This window comes from Balearica regulorum, chromosome 6 (assembly GCF_011004875.1).
Source record: "Balearica regulorum gibbericeps isolate bBalReg1 chromosome 6, bBalReg1.pri, whole genome shotgun sequence".
In the NCBI taxonomy this organism is placed as follows: Eukaryota; Metazoa; Chordata; class Aves; order Gruiformes; family Gruidae; genus Balearica; species Balearica regulorum.
In genome coordinates this window covers 5,540,324-5,562,705 of record NC_046189.1, presented here as the reverse complement: position 1 = coordinate 5,562,705, position 22,382 = coordinate 5,540,324, and positions in this window count along the sequence as shown.

Genomic DNA, 22,382 nt, shown 5'->3' with positions numbered 1-22,382 from the left:
TCGAGGTGGTGCCAAAGCCTGTGTTTCCAATAGGTTTTGTCTTGGGGAGGTGGTTTCGATAGGAAACTAGGTGATATTTTGGTTTGGGTTCAGGACTAGGGCCTCAAACGTCACTGCCCATTTTGTTTTCATATTGCTGAAACATAGAAGCGCAGGAAACACCCCACCTGCAATCTTGTGGGCTTTGGCGTGAGTTAAAAAAATAACATGAATAAAGTAACAACCCTTTGGATACAGGGAGGGAATGCCCCTGCTGCCAGTGGCTGGTTCTGCTCCCATGGCATGTTCTGTGATGCCTCCTGTTCGACATTTGTGGGCTGGAGGATGACAGCGGAGGTCAGAGGAGGCTGCCTCCAAAACATTAAATACAGGCTGGGAAGCGAATAAAGGAGCCCTGTGGAAATAGAAAAAGATATGTGAAGCATTATATGATTTCCCGTCTCTCCCTGCAGTTCATGTGTTTAATGCAGATTTCTAGGACACTGGGCAGTAAGTGCATAATGCATTTTTATTTATCTGTTTTAATCTCTCAGACTATGCTAAATTATGACAAAAGTAAAATAAGAAACTCACACAGCAAATCCTCCAAACAACTGTTAAGTTAGGAAAGCTCAGATCCTTCCATTTCTGGATCTCTTGGGTGCAGTTAATGCATAATGGGAGTAGAAGAAAGTCCCTGGTAATAATTACACAGTTTGAATTGAAGCTTATGATTGGTAGCAGCAAGGATTCTTACAATAATGTGCAAAGCAACATGTCCTATACTCATTAAAAAAAAAAAAACAACCACATGCCTTTTAAACATTTATTTTTACTGTGTGTGTTTAATACTAAAAGTGATTATACCGCATTGCTCTTCACATAAATTGTTTGGCAAATGTCATACTGTAAAAGCAAATCCCTCTCTTGCACTTAGAGAGTACCATGACATTCTCAAGCTGGCAAGAAGCTCTTGTAAGATGCTTACGAGAGCACCCTCCCTGTAGCACAGTTTGTGAACATTTCATAAACCTTTCCACACAGAGCATCCCTCAGAGATGGGAAAATTATGTTATTCCTACTTCTTTACACCTGGAGAACTGAAGTACAGAAAAAGCCCCAGATTCCCTATGCTGCTCAGCTGCATAAATTCCCCTGTGACCAAGTTCTAAGTTCGTCCCACCTGACTTCCAGGATGTGGCTGACAGGACGGTTGTGCTGGAAGTTTAGTTACCTTAAAAATCAGTCCTCAACCACCAGATCACTTTGCCGCTTCCCCATCCATCTCTCTGCCACCCTAAAGCTGGCTTGCCCACCAAGCGCAGAGCTGGATCTCCTGCAATTGCATGGCCAGATTTCCGTATTCAGCGCCAATTTGAACATTTGGCACCATTTGGATCTGGTGTTTGTTTGGGTTTGTTTTTAAAAGAAACCGAGCCCTAGCATGTGCACCATATATTCATTGGCATGGAAGACAGACAAGTGTGATGAGCAACTCTTACCTAGGAGTAAAGCAGAGCAGAGTTAAGACTTGCAGCTCAGCACAGCCAGAGCTGCCAGGGCAGAACTCTGTGATAAGCTGGATGGACAAGGCAGGGACAGTTGGGTCTTCTCCAGGACCGCCTTCTCCTCTGACTGCCCCTGAAGGTGCCAGTGGTGAGACTGCAGTCATGTGGCTAAATCACCACTAGGAAAGGAAATTCAGGACCTTCAAACATACTGCATGCGTGAAAGTTAGTGCCTGGCTGCTGGTGCTCTTTGCTGTTGTTTGCTGGTTATCATTTATAGAGTAGAGCAAATAGAACTATCGGCATCTCAGGAGATGCCTGATGCTTTGCAAGATCAGGTTTTGGAAATAAGGAATGTACTTTATATCACAATGACTGTCACCTGCACTCTCTGCTCCACTAACCAGATTTATTGTAAGGCTGCATCAAACAAATGGAGTCATAAGCTGCACTGTCCCCAGGGCGACTGGATGAATTAAAATATCCAAGACAATGACGAATACTGCCAAAGAGTGTTGATATTGGGCTGATAGACCTGTGGTCTCTGACAAAGCCCAAGAAACAGTCTTGTTGCAGGGAGACTCCAGAGTTATCAATTCTCAGCCACAGAGGGGAACTGGGTTCCTGTTTCCTCTGCCTTTGCTATCAGAGGGGCAGCCAGGCTCTGCGATAAAGCATGCTGACTCTCCACACTTTTGAGAATTAAAAGCTTTGTATCTTCAAAGTTAGCTTTCCTAGGTCTCATCACCTCCTTCCCTCCACTGCTCCAAAATTCAACTAAATAAAATAAAGATCGAAACATGCAGCAAAATATTGTGGGCCCAATGCACCTCCTGCTGAAATCAGCAGTGACATGTCATTTCAGTGACATGAGCTCAGGCATATAGTTATGCAATTTGCCTGTGCATTGTTATAATATTCTTTGCGTGCATCAATGCACGTGCATTTTATGTTACATATGCTTATACAGGTGTGTACACTTAGGAAAGATGAGCGCCTGTTTATCTACAGGCAGCAAATACGTGTCTGTGGACATGTATGTGTCTATGTGTGTACGCTGCTAACATATGTTTAAACTGGCATAAAGCCAGGGCTATGTGTCTTTGTAAAGTGTGTATGTATCCCTGTATGTGTACATGAAGAGCTAGTCTGCTTTCAAATTACAGAAGCCAATTCTAGATGTAAGCTGTAACGGAGACCTTTGATTTTTAAGACCTTCTGTTTTGCTGGCTCTTTGTGTAGGATATCCGTGTGATGCAAAATCTGAAATTGGTGACGGATTTTTATCTGCTGGGCTGCAAGGATAAAGCTCCGCGTGTAACCCCATCAGGTACAAGCTCCTTGTACAATGCCATTTTATTTTGCAGGTGGGCAGCTATCTGAGGGGAAACTTTAATTTGAGATAGTCTGTACTTAACAGCAGCAGTCCAGTGCCCTGCCATGTCCTTTCCATCAACCCTTTTTGTTCCTTTCTAAAAAAAATAATTGGGAGGCCCTTCATTGGGGAGGAGAAGTCAAGGAGGGTAACAGTGAATCTGCTCGCGTTAACAATGGCCAGTCCAGCTCTTGGCTGAATGCAGCTGTGTGCTGACAGCCTGGCAAATGATCCCCTGCCAAGAAACACGACAAAGGGGTTTTTGGCAAAGCTACCCTCAGGCACTCAGCTCCTGCAGAGGAACTGTGACCCTGGGAAAGCCCAGTAGCCAGCTGTCTGCCTGGGGGAGGAGCAGGGGTTACACATAGGCCCACCTTGCTCAGAGGATGACTCAAAATCCGAGCAAGGTGGGCAGTATATCTTTTCATACCCAGAAGAAATCCATCCATTGCACCTATGTCAGCTGTACCGAATCGGTCGCATAGCCGCAGCCACCTGAGACTGCATGCTCATACACACAAATTATACAGCCCCCATCTCCAGCAACCCTCTTCTTACCTGGTGCGCATCTTCTCTTTCCCTAGCCCCATCCTCCGCTGTTTGCAATTTTCTGACTCTAAAGAAATCACTAAGGAGAGATACATTTCTTTTCAGCAACATGCTGACCCCCTTTCTCCTCCCCCCAAGCCCTGAAATTAATTAAATGATGTCACGCTTGATTTTATCTGATTTGGAAGCAATTCATCACCCTTTTGCTGGTTCTATTAGTCCAAGCGATCAGCACATTAATTCATTTGTGAGACTAAGCTCAAGGGTAATTACAGTGAGGAAGCTTAATGCCTAAACGTGTTAATGTCTGTAATCAGAACTATTTTCTCAGTGCGGAACAATTGTTAGACAATTACACTTGGATATGATTGCCCTGGTAGGCAACAGACGCTGTGTCAAGAGGGGAACAGCAGAAGCTTGTTTTGCAAGTAGTGTATTATGAGCAAATTCGACTCTTTGCAATCTCTCTTTTTCTGGATTCTGCGCAACTCACCCTTTCCTCAGGTTTTGCATTATTAATTAAGTTGAAAAGCCATCTCTCTCTTTTTCAGGCTGCGTAGTGTGGGGCAGAGAGGAAAATAGACTCCTCTGCTTTTTTTCTGACATAAATGTCACAGACATTTGCTTCTGATGTCCTGGTTTATGTCCATGGAGAGAAATCATGAATTTAATAGGTGGCCCTTTGCTTCCCTGGAGACCCAATTTTTTTTTTCATCCAACAATCAGTGCTTTCCACTCAAAAGATGTCTAGGACCAGGTGGACTTTAGGATTGCGATTCTCCCTCTTTTGCCCATCTGGAGGCCTCTCTGTTGACCTCACTGTGGGGAAGTGTCCTGCCAGGGTGATTCTGGACTTGCTTTAAAGGAAAAGTAGCTGTTGATCAAGGGACCCATGTGGGCACAGTGGGACCACACAAGCACAGCAAGGGGGCACAAAATCTTTCTGATATACAGCAATGATGCACAGTCACATGGGCTGAGCAGGCACGCTGCAGGCTGCATGGATGCCGTGTTGCAAAGGGGTTTTTGGGGAGAGATAGAGCTCTGGCTCCTACCTGCCACGGTGTGCTGTGGTGGAAACCAGTGTTGCTTGTCCATACAGAGGCTGTTGCCTCCATGCAGCAGGAAAAGTATGGGGGCACAGCTAGGGATAAGGATCAGGAGTGTAGCAGTGAGCACAACACTACGGGAGGAGCAGCCATGCCTGCAGCATGGACGAAGGAAAGATGGGGTAGCCCAGCACCTGCAGCCCAGTGCTGCTGCTTCAGGGCAATTCAGCCTTATGGGACTGCTGATCTCTGCTCACCTTACCCCTTCCTCCAGCTGCCATGTGGCATTTGCAGGCAGGTTTTGTTCAGCCTCTTCCCTCCAGATATATAAGCCCTCTCAAAGTGAGGATGAATTTGCTGTAGTCTCTGTGAGCTGTCCGGGCAGAGGGATGGACAGGAACCCTGCAAAGTCATTCCTATCCTCCCTGGGTGCCCACAGTGACCTCTGCTGTTGCCAAGCAAGTCCAAGCACTTGTGCTTTTCAGCTGTGGATATTATTCCAGCTCAACCTGGAGGTCCTCCAATGTGCAAGGCACTGTACCTTGCAGAAATTCTCATTTGGGGTAATGTCCCATACACCACTGGTCTTGAAAAATGCATTTCTTGGTATTTGCAGAAAAGCCTCTAGCTGTGCTGGATTGGCAGCGTCCTCAGAGGCCCCTCTGTTAGTCCTTAGCAGCAATCTCAGCCTCCTGCCACAAATGAGGCAAGGGAGGAAATGAGTTTACAATGATGTGTTTTGCAGACACAGTGAAGCTTGCGCCAGTGACAACCACAAGAAGAGCTGTCTGCTCAAATGGTTTCAGAAGGCTGTCTGCACACAGAGGAAGGTAAGAATAAATTTAAAGTTTTTTGTTGTCGTTAGTGGTATAGATCAAGAACAAATTATTTATTTCCCTCAAGAGAGCAATGCTCTCTGGTCTCCAACTGAACTTGCAAAGTCACTATGGCAGTGACCTTCTCCAGTCTCCACATCTGAATTCAGCAGGACTGGTATTAGCACCTCCCTGCTTTCTCCAAAACCAAGGATGCAACAAAACCCTGCTGGGGTGCCCCAGTGAGGTCTAAACCCTCTCTTAACAGCAAAAGAGCGGGGAGACTCTGCAGGTGGGAAAGACAACATGGCCTGGGCAATTGCAAACCAAGCACTGTCCCAGCTGCTGACTTGCTTCAGTGTGACCCTTTGCCTGTTCAGGTTTGTTCCTACTCCAGTCTAGGGGTTGGTTCGCTTGGGAGCTTCCCAGGAGAGAGAGAGTCAGCATGTGCCAAGGGTTTCATACAGCGCCCAGCGTGCCGGTGAGAGGAGCTGCACGGGGGCAGGGTGGGAAACCTGCCCAAAGGGCTCTTAGGGCTGCTCCTGCCAAGGTGGGGGAGCGGTTAGGGCTGGGGCAGGCTGCATGGGGACGAGACAGGGAACTTTCTCCTGCTGAGGCAGCCCGGGCATGGCAATGGCTGGTTTGCTGTCTGTCATCCCAGTGCGGGCTTCCAAGGTCTTGCTGCAGATTTGCAAAGGAGTGTCGCACAGCAGGCGGATTTTGACAAAATGGTGGGAAAACCAACAAGATAGCTCCACTTTGAATGAGTTAAAAAAATAATGACCTTCAGGGCAATCTCACATCTGTTCTCACCCAGCTATCAGGCCTGACAATAGGGAATGTAAGCACAATAGGGTGTTATGTGAAGAGGTCTGAATTTTGCTTTGTTTCCTCTCCTTTGTGCTGGAATACCTTCTTAGCCGTGTAGAAAACCCATTTCTCACCCTTTTGCGTTTTTCTGGCAGATCTTTGAATATTAATGCTGTGACTGGCTTCATAGAATCATAGAATGGTTTGGGTTGAAAGTGACCTTAAAGATCATCTAGTTCCAACCCCCCTGCCATGGGCAGGGACACCCTCCACTAGACCAGGTTGCCCAAAGCCCCATCCAACCTGGCCTTGAACACTTCCAGGGATGGGGCCTCCACAGCTTCTCCGGGCAACCTCTGCCAGTGCCTCAACATCCTCACAGTAAAGAATTTCTTCCTAACATCTAATCTAAATCAACCCTCCTTCAGCTTAAACCCATTCCCCCTTGTCCTGTCACTACACTCCCCCATAAACAGTCCCTCTCCATCTTTCCTGCAGGCCCCTTCAGGTACTGGCAGGCTGCGGTTCAGCCTTCTCTTCCCCAGGCTGAACAACCCAACTATCTCAGCCTGCCCTCACAGGAGAGGTGCTCCAGCCCTCTGATCAGCCTCGTGGCCTCCTCTGGACTCTCTCAAACAGCTCCATGTCTCTCCTGTACTGGGGCCCCCAGAGCTGGACGCAGTACTGCAGGTAGGGTCTCACAAGAGCGGAGTAGAGGGGCAGAATCCCCTCCCTCGACCTGCTGGTCACACCTCTTTTGGTGCAGCCCAGGACACGGTTGGCTTTCTGGGCTGCAAGCGCACACTGCTGGCTCATGTTGAGCTTCTCAGCAATCAATATCCCCAAGTCCTTCTCCTCGGGGCTGCTTTCAATCCATTCCTTGCCCAGCCTATAGTCGTGCTTGGGATTGTGCCGACCCATGTGCAGGACCTTGCCCTTGGCCTTGTTGAACTTCATGCAGTTCACACGGGCCCATCTCTCCAGCCTCTCAAGGTCCCTCTGGATGGCATCCCTTCCCTCCAGCATGTTGACTGCACCACACAGCTTGGTGTCGTGAGTTGAAGTGATCTGTGCTGGGTTGATGAGGGTTGTAGGACACAAGTGATGTTCCTCTGCTGCCCCCTCTCCTGTGCAGACAGCAAGCAAAGCCCCAGGGCTGCAGTGGCATGTCATGTTGCAATACAGGGCACGCACTTACCTACTCGGCAGGGGCTCTGGCCTGGAAAACAGGAGGTTGGGATTTATTTGGCTGCTCTGGCACTGGCTTGCCCGGGAAGCTTAGGCAAGGCATCTCCTCCTATCTTTTGCCTGCCTTGTGACTTTAATCCAAAGTCCCTCCAGTCCTTGCTCCGCTGATGGAGTCAAAAGCACGTTAAGTCTGTTACTCAGAAAGGCACTGAAGCCTGAGGTGGCTGAGCCCATTGTACCATCCAAGGCCTCCAAATTTTCCCTCTGCTGTCCAGGTTGCAAGGAGCAGCAGGAGACATAGCCTGTCCATTGTGTTAGGGATGGTATTCCTCAAAATTTGTCCCAGGTTACTGTAGATAGCATTTGAAGGTATGATATTCGAACAATAGCTTCTAAAATACTCACCTACTCCTCCTCTTTTTGTCTTTATTGAAAGCTGTAGAATGTTTCTGATGTGACAGGAAACATGCTCCATTGTTTCTCCACTATATTTGACTGAAATGATGCTGCTTCCTTGCACAAAGGTACCCACCTCTGAATAGTTCGCTATTCTGAGCCCTGTTAAATTTGGAGTCTAACTTATTTTAACTATTGCAGTCTCAGAGAGCCACCTTGTATAGTACTTCCACCCCATTCCACTTAAGGCTCAATTGGGTTTTACCCCATTTACCAACAGGGACCCAGAACAATACGTGGATTCCAATGAAATACAAAATACAATCAGTTGAATCAATTAGGAGACTCATTTCTCCATCCTCTCTCCCAGGTTTGGTGGTTAGATGCTTTGAGATCCTCTCTGCCCACCAGAATGCAGTCTCCTTCTCCGTCATGCATTTAGCCAGGGGTGATGGGGTAACAGATGTCGTAAGAAGAAAAAAATTAAATTGCCCAGGAGATCCCAGACCCAGGGATCAGATCCCAGTGCTCCCAGCGAAGCCTGCCAAGCCCTGCTGTGCCCAGTGAGGCTGGCTGCAGGGCTGGGGTGTGAGGCTTCTCCACAGCCCCGTTTCCGGACACAGCTCATGCACCAGCACCCCCACGGGGAGGGACGTCTCCCCGTGCGTCACTGCGGCAGTGCCATGCCAATACTCTTGGACCTCTCCATCCCATCTGCAGTGTTAAGGGACGGCTGCCTAATGCTTTTCCCCCAGACATGCAGGTCAGGAAGGTAATGGACAGGTAATAGCCAAGCTGCTGTGTGGGTGCAGGTGGCTTGGAGCAGTGAGTTTTTGCATATCACCATGATTCAAGAGGTGAAAACTTGCTGTTGGTGTTACCACCCTGGTTGAGGTGAAGGGGGTAGAGGCAGACCTCTGCAGTGCCTGGGGTGTTACGGCTTCACAGCCTCAGGTGTTTCAGCCTCAGCGCTGCAAAGCAAATAGCTGCCTGTATCGATTTACATTGCAAATGCACAACTATAAGCCATCTGCAAACTTCTTTGCAAATTTGTCTGACTGCAAAACCCATCAGAAGAACAAAACTTGTTCACAAATTTTGGTTCCTTTGCCCCTGGTTATGGCTTACAGAACCAAAGAAAACAGCCTTTTGTGATGCAGGAACAGTAAAGTTACTGAGACTGAATTATGTTTCCTTGTCACACAGCTATGAGTGCTGGAGGACTCCACCAGCATCAGTACAGAAAGACCGCTGGGCTAAAAATAGCTGGAGATCACAGGGCTGTGGGGAGAGGAGTGGCAGCACGCAGCAGGATGCCTCAGGTCTCCTCCAGCCAAAATGATCCATCACTCCTGGCCTCACCGGTATGCACAGCTTTGCACTCACCAAAGCTGCCTTAACGCATCTGGCCACGCACTGTTCAGTGTGACGTACCGACATGTCTGCCTGCACCTGCACCCTATTCCCTGAAGTCAGGGAGCAAATGTGGGTGCGTTGGTGGGGGCAAGCCAGGGCTTGCCAGGGTTAGCGCGTAGTTCTCCTGCTGCCCTTCAGGACTTGGGGGCCAGCTCAGGCCATGGTAATGATGTGCTGTGGACAAGCAGTGGAAAATTACTCAGTTGTTACTCCTACCTTCCATGCATGATCATTTTCTCCCTTGTAGTTATAAATATGTTCAATAAAAATGAGCATGTTTTACTCTTCTCTGTAAACAACGCAAATGCAATGCAAACATTCCACTGTCTGCTGCTTGGTAGTTCTGCATAATCTGGCAATCCTGCACAGAGCGGATAAAACGGGAGAGAAAGAAAGTTCTTACCTCATTTCTTTCTTCTGGCCAAGACAATACATCTAATGGCAGGAGACACAATCTGTCTGCCCCAGATACGCAAACATTTCATGTCTAAGTCTGGCTAATATCACCTCTGATGGGGTCCCAAGAGGTTTTGTGGTTCCCCCGTTCCTGCCCCAACTCCTAGTTCCTGGATGGAGGCCGCCATTGCCTCATCAAACACTCATTTCAGCAAATCAGCAAATTCAGACAAGAAAATATTTCTTGAACAATTTCTTCTTTCCTGCTGCCCTGCTCTCTCCTCAGGTCATACAGGCCACATCATTGCATAGCGTGGCAGTGTTTTGGCAGATGGCTTTGCTCACGGGCTGCTGCCCGCGTGTGCCTACATGTGTGTACGTGTCCATTTGCTCAGGCCCTCCCCGAAACGCCTCATTTAGCTGAGTGAATCGCCCTGCTGCTGGGTGGCTGTAGCGTGCTCAGCACATCTTAGAAAGGGCAAAGTTACTTATCTTCAGGTAAACTTGCAGCAGAGAGGAAGAACCCCAACAGAGACAAGCTGGGGGTCCTGCTGGGTTTACCCGGACTGTCAGGCAGCACATTTGTAACTGATGTTTTATAGATAACAGTGCAGGCCTTTGGGTAAGGCTGATGTCATGATTCAGCATTAAGTCATATTCAGTACATATTTATTAACTATAGTTTGTTTTCCTTGGTTTGGTAGGATTTGAGGATGCCACAACTCCTTTCAAACATAAAGCAATACGGTGGCATTCAGTGGAGCTATCAGCTGGGGAGCCCAGACCTGCCATCTGCTGTGTTAGAAGGTAATGAAAGAAGGAAACTCACGTGTGGAAAGCTGCTCCCATACATAGCAAAGGAGGAGTGAGGGGCAGGTCATTTCTATCCTCAGGTGCTGCTTTCTGCTCTGCAGAGCCACTGGTACGCAGGACGGCGCGCTGCTGACCGATGTGGTGTTTGAGTAGTTGGGGCCCAGTGCCCACAAGCAGGATTTTGCTGGAAGTGTCTGTTTGCTTTCCAGGTTGCCTTGTGCCGTGCTGCAGCTTGCAATGCCTTCGGCCATGGTTCAGCTGCCGAGGAGAGCGGGGGGCGTCCTGCAGCCCCCAGCCCCAACTAGACCAGCCAGATCAGAGGGAGAGGGGCAGAGAAACACAACTGCCAAAGCAGCAGGTCACAAAAGAGATCAGATTGCTTTTCATGCAGTACAGTCATTTCTTCATCCTGCTCGCCCTCCCCTGTTCCCATCCCCTCCCCAGTCCAGGTCCCTGCCTTGCTGGGAGCACGCTTTGGTACAAAGGTCTGAAAAATCAGGACCATTTCTATTCTGTGGGAACAAAAGGTTCCCTTTGTTGTAATTCGTCTGTTCGGCTCTGTGCAAGGCCCTCACATGGGGCACAGCAACATGCATCTTGTATGACAGGGACAAAAGCAGATTACTGTGGGGATGGCTGAAAGGAAACCATGCCTCGTTCCCTTGTTGCTGCACTCTTGTTGACTTGCCGGTGCTTTGCAGGAAGCAGTTCATACAGATTTTCTTTGCATAATAGTAAAGGCTTTTCTTGGCAGGAGGAAAAGCAGGGGGTAGTGGCAAGATTTATCACAGGGAGAAACACAGCCTTGCCAGAAACAGTTTACACCATTTATGCAAAAGGAAGTGATTACTTTCTGCTTCCCAAATGTTGTCTCTCAGTGTTGTGGCCCTCATTCAGCATGGTGGGGAGGATGCTGTGCAGGACTGCAGGTTCAAAGGCTGGGTTAAACTCTTACTTCACTTCTGGCCCATGACAAGAGAGTAGAGTGCAGCAGAGAGAGGACAGCAGCTGGGCTTTGCTAAGACCAGTCTGCTACTCATCTTGACTTGGTATTGGTGTTCGGTTTGTTTGGGGGTTTTGTTTTGTTTTTTTTTTTACTTCTTTTTGCAAATATTTGGACAAAAGTAGGCGTGTGTTAAAGGTCATGATTAGCACGCACTTGACACTTCTTGGACTTCTGCAGCCTGCTCCTGCTATATGTCTCGGCCTGATGTCCTGGTGCCTTTGTGGCCTCTGTGGTGGCCTCTGTGGTGGCCTCCAGCATTGGCTACTGGGGGGGGGGGGGGGGGGGGGGCGGGGAGGAGGGAGAGGGGAGGTGTGTGTAGCAATTGAAACACCTGCTTTTACAGGTGTGGGTTTTTTGCCTGGTAAATAAAGGAGGCTTTTGCAGTTGTGCTAGCTGTTTGTCAGCCGTTCCTTCTGGAGGGGTGAGCAGGCATGACAGGTTGGGGCCATGGAGTGTGTGTCCCTTTTGGAGGTGCTGGCTGTCCCCTTGAACAAGGACTTTGGCAGGGCTTCAGTGGTCTGCGTTAAACCTGGTGATGCCCTGCTCTGGTGTATGCTACTGCCTTGTATAAATAAGGGTGAAGAGGGCTTTGAATGGAGGGCTGCAAACAGCATGGAAACAGTGTTCTAAGTATAATAATTTAATTTTGCTATTTTTTTTTTTTAAATAGTGACATGTAAAGACTCATGCCAGCTCCCTGAGTTGGGCTGTGGGCATGCCGGAGGACTTCACCCAGCTGCCTTTTCCCAGCAGTGTCACCTCTTGGAGGACGTGGAGGCTCCTTGTGGTCTCAGGGGCTCGTCCGTGGGGCCAACTGCTCTCACAGGCATTCACAACTCTGCCTCTATCTGTCATCTCCCTTGTCGCTCATCACATCATAACCCCCATCTCCTGTGTCATTTTTTTCTGTGTGGCTGCTGAGACAGTCTGGGTGTTATGTGGTGGCCCACACACTGGGATATCCCCTTGGTGGCTGCACTGGAGGCTGGAGAGGGCTCAGGCTCAGAAACAGCAGTCCCCAGGTGAGTGAGGAACAAAGGTCTGAGCTGTTTGATGTGTTTGCCTCCTTTCTTGCCAACATTTAAAATCAGTTTTGCCCTGGGAAGGAACAAGCCATGGTTGCAGAAGAGCACAGATTACCTCCTCGGGGCAGGTGGGAGGGAGCAGAGAATGCGCTAGGGCTGCACCAACACGCCAGAGTGTCCCCAGAACCTGCCTGGGGGATCTGTGTAGGGAGCTTAAAAAACACAAACAAAACCCCCACACCAAAAAACAACCCAACTCTCTCCAAAAAACCCAAACCAAACAAAAAACCCCAAACCCTACCTCTACACAGCCCCCAAATTTTCAAAAGGATCAAGCAAATCAGTTGTTTAGTTAAACCAAAATGCTCCCAGCTTTTCAGCTGACAAACATTTAGTGAAATGATCTTAAAATGTCTCAGGTGGACGTGTGTCAGGCTCAGCCTTCCTGTACAGTGAGAGGAATTGCCAATACAAAGGGCTCAGGCACAAATCCACCTTTTCAGGTAAGATCCCACCCTCTCCTGCTCACAGCTTTCACAATTGCACTTGTCTAGTCCCTTTTTTTTTCACCCATCCTCATGCAAGACAGTCTGAGGATGGTCAAAAGCTTGAGCGCTGCGGTGTTTCTGGGCTGAGCTCCTCGCGCAGTTGGTGTGAATGCTTTGCACAGCCTGTACCTGCTGGTGTGATGAGTGCTTTGTAATCCTGGCAGGGAAATTAAGTTCAGCAATGTATTATGCAGATGAAAGGAGCTAAAGGAAGGCTCATTTCTGGGCTGTACCTTTCTGTTCTGACCTTTTTTTTCCGTAGATTCTGGCAGCAACTGCCAAAATATTTACTGGTCCAGTTTGAGCTGCGATACAGGAAACACATTCAGCTTCTGCACCTTGGCAACAGCCACAGCCACATCTGTGGAGCTGAGCTGGTTTTTATCTGCTGGTGGTTTTCATTTGATACATTCCTTAATGCTGGGGGGGGGGCGTGCATTGGTTTAAATGGGATGTTCATTGAGCCTCTCCAGTAGCTTCACATTCATAGTACGGTTTGCAAACTGAGTGCAAGGTTTAAAGTGATTTCGTTGACATTTGGGGCTGATCCACTATTGCCAAAACTGGTAAAACAGCCTCTCCTGCCTGGAAGGTCCCAGGCCTTAATGGGGACGTGACAGTGCCAGCAGCAGCTGCTTATTTCGCTTTGGAGAGAGCAGCAGCCATTCCCCCTGCGCTCAGTGCACAGTTTTACCACTGCAAAGCCGAGTAAGCAAAACTCCGGGCCGTCGTGGGCCAGTTTGTAAAGCCCAGTGTTGGTGTGTTAGGCCTTAGCATCCCCGTAGGTTTAGTTTTTATTTTTTTCTTCTGCAAGATCAACTGTCTTCAGAAGTGCATCTTCAGGTTTGACTAATTTCATATGCACGTGCCCATCTGGTTCATGAGGGACACAGAGCTGCAGAGAACGTCATCACCATTAAGTGCAGCATGAAACTGCTTGCTAAAGCTAAATTGTGCTTTTCAGTAGCAGCTCTAACACCTGAATTCAATGACCTTTGCCGAGCTCTTCTGAATGAGCAGCAGAGGGCTTTAAATTAACATTGTTTCACTGGAAAATAGTTGGTTGATTAAGCTTTGTTTTTGGCCAGGTAAGTAAAACCCACTTGGGGAAGGAGTGAAGGCGGAGAGGGGTATTTAGTGACACTTGTCTCTGTCATGTCTCTGCATTTTATTTGTTCTGAAGCGTTGCTGAAGTTCTGCTCTGATCATGTCACTACTTTTTATGTCAAATCTCTGCCTTTGCATCAGACACCCTTTCCTCTGCGCCGTATTGCATTAGCTGCAGACTTCTGTGGTGCGCGTCCCTGAGCGCAGGCCTCGTGGACAGCACCACGTGGTGCGGAGGTGGATGGGGCTTCACCACCGTGGCCCCGATGGGTGCCAGGCGCCCTGCTGCGAGCGCCTTCCTGCACAGCCCGGCGCGCCCCTGGGAAAGGGTGGCCTTGCAGCAGCGCTCAGTTTTGCTAATGACCTGTGCTTCACCCCCTATGGAAAATGTCGGTTATAATACATACAGTTGCAAAGCATGAATGCTTAATAATGTAAAACTAACAGCTTTGTAGAGCTGTTACAAACAGCTTGTGTTCCTGGCGCGCTCTGGCTGAAGGCCGGCTGCCTTTGTAGCGCTACCCGAAACTAGGAGGGAAAGTTAAGAGTGAGGTGCCAAGCGAGCACCGCACAGCCGTTCGGAGAATTGTATAGATCTGTGCAATGACCTTTCCAGACTACGGGGTACAAAATGTTGAGGTCATCGTGAAACAAATAGTTGCAATCCGGGGAGATTGGAGTATTTGAAAATGCGCCTCAAAGAGCCAAATGACCTTCACTGTTTGTCGCTAAATTTAAAATGGGCTGTAGAGTCCTGGGGGCAGTGAGAACATTTTGATTTGGGGTCCGTGCCAGAGCCCATGGGATTAACCGCTGCTTTTGAATGCCATGCTGGGGAAGGGGCCGCGTGCTCGGGCTGGAGCCTGTCAGTCGTGAGGTCGTGGGACTGTGTGCGGGTCACAGGATTTAAGCCAGGGTAATGGTGGGCATTTGGCTGAGGGCAAGTGGTAGCACCTATGGGCTTTTTCAGCCCCTTTGGTGGGTTCTAATGGGATTTAAAGGTTCACCTGCCAAAGCCTGAGTGACAATTGGCCAGGCCATGGTGACAGGGGCATGCAAGGGTGGGGAGTGCAAGCGCTCATGCAGCCCGGAGGAAACACGCTTGCGTATTGGCGTGTTGGCTTTTTTTGTTTCAATTTTATCTATAGCATGGAGTTTTTGTGTCTTAATAAATGTGTCACACACCCCCCCACACCCCCCCCCCCCAACATCCCTTCCAGCAACAAAGCTGTAAACCTTCACTTGGCTCAGGCTGGGGCTGCCATGGGGGAGTGTGGGTGAATGAGCTGCAGCCGGTCACCAGGTGAGTGAGTCAGGGCACAGGGCCGTGGCCTGAAACCATTCATGGCCCTTTTTGTTAACAGAGTAAAAGCTCAGAATTGCACAACCCTGTGACATAACTTGGGGGGGCACAACACACACAGAGAGGTGTGGGGCCGTCACGGCTCAGAAGAGAAGGGCGTCACCGGAGGAGGTAACTTACTTCAGTGTGGGAGCTTCGCTGCCGCATGGGAGCGGGGCAGTCCTGGGGTGCCAGAATTGGGGCTTCGGGGAGGCTGTGCTCCCAGGCTGCCGAGGCTTTGAGGCCTGCTCAGCCTTTGCCCTCCCCTCGCTGACTTCTGATGACACCCAGCTTGGGACAGCTGGAGCAAACCTCCCTGGGGTGTCCCCCGCCCCGGGAGCTGACCAGCAACACCCGTGGGCCAGCGGGATGCTCTTGACGCGGGCTGTCCCCCGAGGGCGGTCTCTGCCTGCAGTGAGGGGGCTGCCCAGCGGTCAGGGCCAGCCCGCGGGTCTGGGGAGAAAGGGAGGGGACTTTGGGTTTTGGGAGGGTAAACTCCCAGCAGACCCCAGGGGCACCGCGGGGCCCGGAGCGGGCAGTTCAGGTCAGGATGGAACCCCCAGCCCAGCCGAGGTGCCCAGCACGAGGCTTTCCGCCAGCAGGGGCCGAGGCCGCTCGCTCTGCCAGGACACGGGGAGTCCGTGGTGCTGGAAGTGCTCAAGCCCTGGCAAGAAATTTCACACACACACACAGACTTTGTTTCATATTTTATTGAATTTCATTTATATTAAATTAAAAATATATTTCTGACAGATTCATGTAACAAAAAGGCAGAACAGTTTTCAAATTGTTCAGCTGGGATGAGCGTGGGTTGATGCAAGGTGGGTCGCAGTCTACATTTGCCTTAACAAACAGATAAAGCTCTACCCCAAGGACCGTGAGGAGAAACTCAGGACTGCACACGGGGGGGGCAAAATATAACCACACAAAGAGAAGAGCCACAGGTTTCTCCCCAGCCTCCAAACAAGACAAAAGGGGAGGGAAGGAACAAAAAAGAAAAATTGAGAAACCATGAAAAGAAGGGAAATTATGCTAAAATATGTACCTAATATTAACCCAGGTCAGTAAGTATTTTAACAGTGCATAATCCTCAATAGCTAAAATATGAGAAACAAAAGGTTAAAGTAACATTACGCCACACACAATTGGCATACCCTACTGTGTAAGCAAGTGCAGAAAGTCTGAACACACCACAATAGTGCTAAAACACAGAATCACACAGAATGCCAAAAATGGTACTTCTAACCAAAACCAGAGGGTGGGAAGGGAGAGAAAGAAAAGGGGAGGAGCGGCTTAAATCACAAGCAAATTACCTATATACAAATCAACCCTAAGGACAATTATGTTCCAAATAATGGTGCCCACAAGGAAAATAAAAGCAACATTATCCGTATTTACAAATGCAACTAGCTGTGTCTTTAACAAGCTATAAAAATACTATTCACATTTTCAAAGTAACATACAGTAGTTTTTTGTATTTTTTTTATTTTTGTTTCAGAAAGGCAGCTAACTCTGAATGCATCACTTAGCAAGGAATGAGCGTCTTCCCCAACACGCCGATGCTTCTTCTCTTCTGAAGGTACTTCGTAAGGCAGAAGTAGAGTTGTTTCGTCTCTTTGCACTTTGAGAACAGGGAGAATTGGCTAAAACCCAGCCCCCCCATCTCCGCCTCTCGCCCACCTCCCGGTGTGCGGCCAGGCCGGCTGCAGTGAGCACGGCCCATGCAGGCAGCCGCCCCCCGTGCCGCAAGCGGGGCGTCTTGCAGGAGCGCGGTGCCATTCCCGCGTCACCTCTCAGATGGGGCTCGGCCTTTGATTTTGAGGGGACAGTAATGTCATCCTCCGGGCATGGGAATTTGGGCCTCATCAGAAGAGAAAAGAGAGCTCTAAGAGCGCCAGGTCAGGAAATACATCTTGGATCTGTGTGTTTTCAGAAAGAGACTGCCTTTCCCCTCAATTTCCCTTCCCTACACTAGGGCTGCTACCTCTTTAGAAATTCCAGCTTACGATGTTGGGGAAATTTGAAAAAAAACGGGGCAAAAAAGATTAAAACCGTAGTGAATAATGTATTGAATATGTACCAATTTCCAACATTAAAATGCTATAAAAAATTGTGGTTTCATTGACCTGCATTTTCCTCTTAACATACCCCACCACAAAAAGCCAAGTACCCAGCAAGGACCGTCAGTCCCCATCTTCAAAGAAACAGTGGTTTAGTGCATTCAAAGTTAGCTACCCCTTACACAGCTGCTCAGTTAATAATCGACCCATTTAACAGCAGTACCAGTTTATGCTACATATGTCATAGTACCTTACCTCAAAAGAACGGCATACATATCTACACTTACTTATAAAATACCATTCACAGTTTATTACTGTGGTTATCCCAAAAGGGTTTAGTCTTCGGAGTGCTATGGACAATACAGTGTTTTCTCCCTAAGAGGGCTCAAAGGTCGGGCGGGGCACGGGGACGGTAGCACCGCAGGGACCAAACTGCTGGCAAATGGCGCCCACGGCCAGCGCGCAGCAGTGACAGCCGATGGCCCGATGTACGCGTGCACCCTGGTCACACCTGAGCCATCGGCGAGAGGGTGCTGCGTGGGGGACACCTTTGCCCTGGTGGTTTCATCCACAACACATCCCGAGCACGATTTCATGGCTTTTTTCGGGCAGAGGGGAGAAGAACTGGGATGTAATTACACTGCCTAACAAACACCTGACAAATCTCCCTCTAACCCCTCTCTACCAAGATTCACAAAGCTCACTCTCAAAATTAAATAATAAAAAGGAAAAAAAAAAAACCCAGCTCTGACTCCTCTTCTTTCCTAATCGGGATAACGTCCTTAGGTTTTCCCCTCGCACCCTCTCCTGGCCAGTCGGCACAGACCCCAGCTGGAGGAGGCCTTGGGTGGAAGCACCTCTTCGGCCTGGCTGAAGTCCCGCTGAGTCCCCCCACCATCAGCCAGACCTGAACACCCACAAGCTCCCCCCGAAAGGTGCTCCCCATTGTCCAAACCCACCGGCAGAGCCCAGCCATCCCTGCGGTACCACTGACGACAGCCTGACCTGGCAGCGAGCAGCCTACCAGCAGAACGACGTACTAATCCACACAACGGTACAGGAATATGACCTTGTGCTAGAATACAATTAAAAGAAAGGTGGAGACATGATTTTTGGACATTTTAGAGTGGTGCTTCTAATCACAAAGCTTTATTTCTCTTATTTATTCCCAATTTGAAAGCCCCATTTGTAACAGTGACCTTTTCTACCAGTGTAAGGCTTAGCAAGAGCCAGAAAATAAAAAAAAGATAATCTTGCAAGTACAGGGTCACTGCGCAGAGGCTGCCCTGTGGGACGACTGCGGCTCCTTGCACGTGACGGAGCATGAATATTACAGCCAGCCAAGCCCACCCCACACAGCTCTGGCTTTCTAAATCCAAATTTGAACCCAAATCCAAGATTTTATATAACAATAGAAGAGTTGTTTTGTCAGCAGCAGAGGTCTAAGATCTGCAGGAATGAGAATACTGCAGGTGACAGAGCTAGAAATGAACGGGTGCACACTTTCCATGGAACCGCAAGTAACAGTTTTTTGAAAACTATTTGCCGAAGGGAACTTGAGCTGGTCCTGTCCCCTCTGAGCTGCTCTGTAAGAGCCAAAGAGGTGACAAAACCGGAGGCTGGGCTCTGGTTCATGCTAAAGCCTCTGTCCCACCAGTCACCCTCAAGCTAAAGTTGCCCTCAAGCTAAACAGCCTTTGAAGCAGGTCAACACCTACCTGAGCCCAATGGTTCCCAAGCGCGGTTGGGAAATGAGGGTGGAAGCCCTGATACGCCCATTGCGCAAAGTGAGGGGAAAATCCATCCCAACAAGCGGTGCCCCAGCTGTCAGTCCTGGGGCATTTATGTTACTCCCATTCCCTCCTCCCAAAAGGGTCGGCAGACAGATGGTGCGAGTGCCCGTGTGTGCGGGCACGTGGGTGCTGCAGCAGCGGCCGTCCTTTCCATAGACGCCTGCCCAGGGTGCGCAGCGCTCCCAGGGGAAGCAAGGCTGACTGGGACGCTCTCAGTTATCCTGGGGAATTGCGTGGCCAACAGCCTAATCCTGACTTGTGCCAAAGTCTCCTCATCTGCCAGGTGGTATAAAGGAGCCCAAATAGTCCCCTCATTCCTTTCACTGCCACCATGATGCAGGGCACCTACACAGACACCCCATCAGAAAAGAAAAAAAAGTTTTTTTCTGTAATCTCTGAGCTTCCCATTTAAATCCGTCCTCACCCCCCCCCCCCAACCCCAGGCTGTATTTCCAGGCTGACTCACCCACAGCTAGTGCTTTCCACCCTACTGCCCAGCTCTATCTGTATGGAAAGAACTGAGCCACAGAGCGTCGGGGCCATGCTGGTCTGTCAGAGGTGCCATTTTCTTTGCTTCTAGCCTGGGAGTTGTGGTGGCTGGGGGGGGACAGGGAACACGACACAACCCTCCCCTCTAACTCCCTCTCAAATCTTTAGTGCCAGCACGTATGGGACTGGTGGCGTGTGTACAGGCTGCCCTGCCCACAACCACATCTACACAGGCACCTTTCGCACGCAGCCTTACCAGCTGTGGGACAGAAAGGGAAAGGCATTTCCCCATTAACCCAGGAAATAATTGGAATGAGATCATTTCATACAATTCCTGCAGTCAAGAAATGCATTTTCTACCAAATCAGCGGTACAACCGGGGTTAACACAACCTTTCTCTGTGCAAAGGAAAGGATTTCTGGGCTGAGCTTAAGCTACCTGAAACAGCCCCACACAGTGGCTCCTACTCGCCGGGATTTATTTCCATTGCTCGCTACCTGTGACAGATGACCTGTTTGAAAGCAAGCTGTAAATACTCTGCTACATCTGAGTGAGTGGCCATGTAAGAATCCCTCCTGGCTATTTTGCAGAAAAAGAAAAATTTGAAAAGCGCTGAAGAAAGAAACTTAAAAGTAGTTGTTTTCAGTCAATTACGGTACAGCAAGTCAATCAGATCCAGCATCCACATCTGTTTGAAGTAACCCTCAGGTAGATAATAACAGCTAAGACAAGTATCACTGAAAGAGATTAGGAAAAAATAAGCTGTTGTTCTCTTTCATTTAGCGTGTTGCTTTATGCCTCCGACAATGGCTGATACACACTCGGGTATCTGCTCTTGAAAAGTTAGGCACTGCTCTTCCATTGTGCAGGCTAGGATAAGGGGAAGGAAAACATTTACAAATAGGAGACTGCATTATAAAATCCATAAAAACTGACAGTGCTGTGGACAGATACCATTGAAGGACTAGAGAATTAATTATAGCCAGACAAAACACTTGTGCTGATGCTCTCACCTACTGCTTTGTGCTGACAAAATGCAGTTTGTGCATGGAAATACCTGCTTTCCCCCCCAAACCTGTAATTATTCTTTAAAAACCCTGACCCTCATCTTTCACCACATAATTCGTTGAATACTTGCCGTGATTTTGCCATGTACATTTGCCCAACTTCTTTCACCAAGCCAGCAGCCATCCCCACTAACACAAATACGCGAGCTAGGGCCAGCCAGGTATTTCTGCTGCTCAGATTAAAGCAGCCAAACAGTTCTGCTCTCAGTTTTGCTTTTTTTAACCACGGTTAACCTTTCTTTGGCAAAGAGACAAAAATCTGCCGAAGTAGCTCAGGGGCACTACTCTTCCAGAGGCAACGCGCACATTTACAGGCTGTGTTCGCAACACTTACTGGGGAAAATGAACCGGTTGGCCAGACGCCCAGCACCACCCAGGCCCACACGCTGCAACAAAGGTCAACTACTGTCACAGCAGGAAACATAAGGGCCATTTTTGGTAATTGCAACTCAAACCAGAAGCTCCGAAAAAAAAAATAAATGCCCATTTGTGAAGCTGCAGTTTGTTGAGTTTTCCATCAAGAAGCACTGTGTTCACGAACCCTTTGTTTGCCCTCTGTTATTCAAGACACGGCTAGCACAGCTCAGCACGGCTCAGCCTGGCTGCGTGTCAGAGCCCCCGCGTAAGGTAGCTTCCCTTCTGGCCTTCATGCTGCCTCACTTCAAGGAACCTCTGCATTTCCACGCTACTTAATGTATCACACTTACAGTCAACAATTAAAATGAATAAATAATTCAAGTTTTGTAAGAAATAAAATGTTAAATTGTTAAAAACCACAATTATTTACATTTTGATTATTCGACGGGCTTGTTTCCAACACTGGTACTACTTAATCACCAGAGAAACAAACAGGACTCACCTTCCATGAGCAGTTACATCCCAGCACCATCCCACCTGGGTTTGGAGGTGTGTGTGCTTCTGCCCCAGCAGCCTTTGAGTGCCCCCCTTTGAATTCAAACACGTAAGCTGTAGCAGGATTTTATTATTTTTTTCTCCATTAGGAGTTACTCTGTTACAAGATTTGTTCAGGGACAAATCAACCCCTTTCTGCACCTACCTATGTAACCCGAGCTGCTTCTGCGCTGAAACAGGACATCCACAATCCTGTGCGGGTCTTTGTCCTCAGGCAGCTTGGCAATTGTGTCCCAACATGGCAGACCTTTGCCCGTGCTTCAGATGACACCCTGTGAGCACTACCACTGGCAAACCATCCCTGGAATGGCGTCTCCAGGACCTTGATGCCGCCCCTCTGCGCCCCCAGCCCCTGCCCAATGCCTGCCTCTGTCTCCTGCCAACATCATGAGGAGTTATGGGAGGGCATCAGCAAGAGCCAAGGCCTCTCAGAGGCAAGATGTTTTTGTAACCATCAATCCCACTTTAGTGGTCTGCTGGTCACGTTGCTCTGCCACCTTGGTACCACTTGACCCAACATCTCCTTTCAATAGCCTCAAAGATCTCAGCTACGTATTCGGTTTACAGATTTAATACCCGCCCCACAGCTGTTCAGGCTGGCCTGAACACACCTGATGCAGGAACAGGCTGTTGGCTGAACCAGCCTTGACTTAATGATCATATGCAATTTGTTTCCCATCTATAAGCATAACAACCAACCCAGGTTTGAAATCTCTTCATACCTTTGTCAAGCTGACCCT